At 31.5% G+C, this 2,265-nt stretch overlaps 1 pseudogene; it reads left to right on the top strand.

Annotated features, from left to right (window-relative positions):
* The first annotated feature begins 274 nt into the window (after positions 1-274).
* LOC111745343 lies at positions 275-393 on the top strand (annotated as a pseudogene).
* Positions 394-2,265: the final 1,872 nt, after the last annotated feature.

The following is a 2,265-nucleotide window of genomic DNA, read 5'->3' as shown; positions in this document are numbered from 1 at the left end:
CAATGAAAACCAAATTGTTTTGAAAAAATAAATTAAAAGAAATCAGTTGGAAATCAATATTTCCAGTTGTCATTTTGCTCAACAGTTTGGAAATTTGTTAAACCAAGGATTATGCTCCAAACTTTTATGCTTTTAAACAATTTTGTTGGTTAATAACTTTTTAAATTTCAAATACATTTTCATTTGATCTTGACTGCTCTATATTATTTGTAATAAGAAATATTTTAAGTAATGTGAAGACAATAAAAACAGTATTGTTTAAATAACAACTATAGTCTACGGCCATGCTACCCTGAACAAGCCTGATCCCATCTAATTTCGGAAGTCAAGCAGGGTCGGGCCTGGTTAGTACTTGGATGGGAGACCACCTAGGAAGATCAGGTGCTGTAGGTGTAAAAAATAAAAAAAATAAGAGATTGTAAGCTGGCAAGGTCCTTGCAATCTGTGAGATCAACCAAGGGTTGCCTTGCCTAATAAATAGGTAGATAGATAGATAGATAGATAGATAGATAGATAGATAGATAGATAGATAGATAAACAACTATACATCCAAAAATTGAAGATCATGAAGCCATTTAACTATATGTGGTGAGATGGACTCAATAGTCAAAGATAAATTCTTAAAATCAGATTTGATACACTAAAATTATATGTGTGCACACAAATGTGTATAGAAATTGATCTGAAATTATATATGTACATATGTGTATATAGAAAAAAATCTGACAAAAATATGCTATATGATATTTATAGTATTTATCTCTGTAGAGATGAGAGTATTTGTTTCTTATTTTTTCACTTGTCTATATTTTCTTATTCTTCTCTTAAAGTATTTATTGTTTTTGCAAAAATGCAAAGCAAATAAACTGAAGAGAAACAATAAAACTCTGAAAAAAAAGATTTTTGATTTCTCCCTTAACTTTCAAACACTGTTGACATTGTTATAGATTTTTTAAAATGCATAAAAAATAACTGGTTAAAAATTTTAATCTTTGACTCTTTAACTACTCTGGCCAAATCAATACCTTAATCATTTTTGAGCAGGATCACTTAGGAGAATAACCACATTTTATAAGAGTTGTAACGATGAGAAAAAGGACAGGAAACTGATAAAAAGATAAAAATGATTAAAGGCAGTAGAAAGTGAGAAAGAATAGTTGAGTGTTCTGAACTTGAACAACTAAAGATAAAATGTCAAGAGAAATGATGGCTCAATACAGGCTGTATAATCTTTTTTTTTATCATGGTTATGGAGGGTATTGTGCATGAGGTTCAAATTGCAAATATTTAACAAGAAGACACCAGGTCTCAACACACTGGAGCTTTTCCCCCACTGTTTTTATTCACTCTACTCTTTCAACTATTGAACAAAAAATCTGATGAGATGGGGTCTTATTTGATAGTCCCTGAAATTTAAAGGATGTATATATATGGTCTGGGAAGGAAGATAATTAAATTCGAGGGACCCCTGACACGTCCTGACCTATCAATGTTACTGACACATCTATAGGCTTTTGCTAAGACCACGGAATAAATTCTTGTTTCAAATATGGAAAAACAATAAAATCCTGCATTTCAGTTATAGAAGAATTCAAAGTGAGAGATTTTCCCTTCAAGATGCAAGCCCTGAGATTTTGCAGAAACATTTGAAAATGTTCGTCAATCAACTGGATGAGAGTAGCTTTCTTATGGAATTTGAAAAATAAAACCTAGGGAATTTGGGAAATCCATGAACTATTTATTAACTTGCTTAGAAGAAAACCTGAATATTGCATGCTGTTTTTGTGAGCAAAATGCTAATAGACCAAAGGCAAAGAAAAAGACATAACAAAAATGGAAACTTTTTAAAATCAGATTTTGGTTTTGAAAACACAGTTCAAGTACCCTTTTGAACAGGATGGGACCAATGGAAAGTTTCCGGGATATATGTTTTGACATGCAATTATTTTTACCCTGCCACATTTGTAGCTAGTGAGAAAGATGCTGTCAAGCTGACCTACTAAAGTCTCCACAGTCAAGGAAACTAGAATTTTGATAAAAGAGGTGATAAATTGTTTACAGCACTTGAGAGATAAAGAGTTACTTTAGTAAGAGTTATATGTACTGATTAGTTTCATGAAAAATCCTTTGCCCTAGCCAGTAGAGGAGCTGAATGTTGTACTTTATTACTTAAATGGAAGGAGAAAAATTGAAATATTTGATTCATAACAAATACACATTGATAATAGCCTAACTTTACAAGTAGTGTTCATTTCACACAAGAGG

The sequence above is a fragment of the Pteropus vampyrus genome, unplaced genomic scaffold (assembly GCF_000151845.1).
Source record: "Pteropus vampyrus isolate Shadow unplaced genomic scaffold, Pvam_2.0 Scaffold152, whole genome shotgun sequence".
Taxonomy (NCBI): domain Eukaryota; kingdom Metazoa; phylum Chordata; class Mammalia; order Chiroptera; family Pteropodidae; genus Pteropus; species Pteropus vampyrus.
The sequence above is the reverse complement of the archived record's forward strand: the minus strand, read 5'-3'. Positions and strand labels throughout refer to the sequence as shown.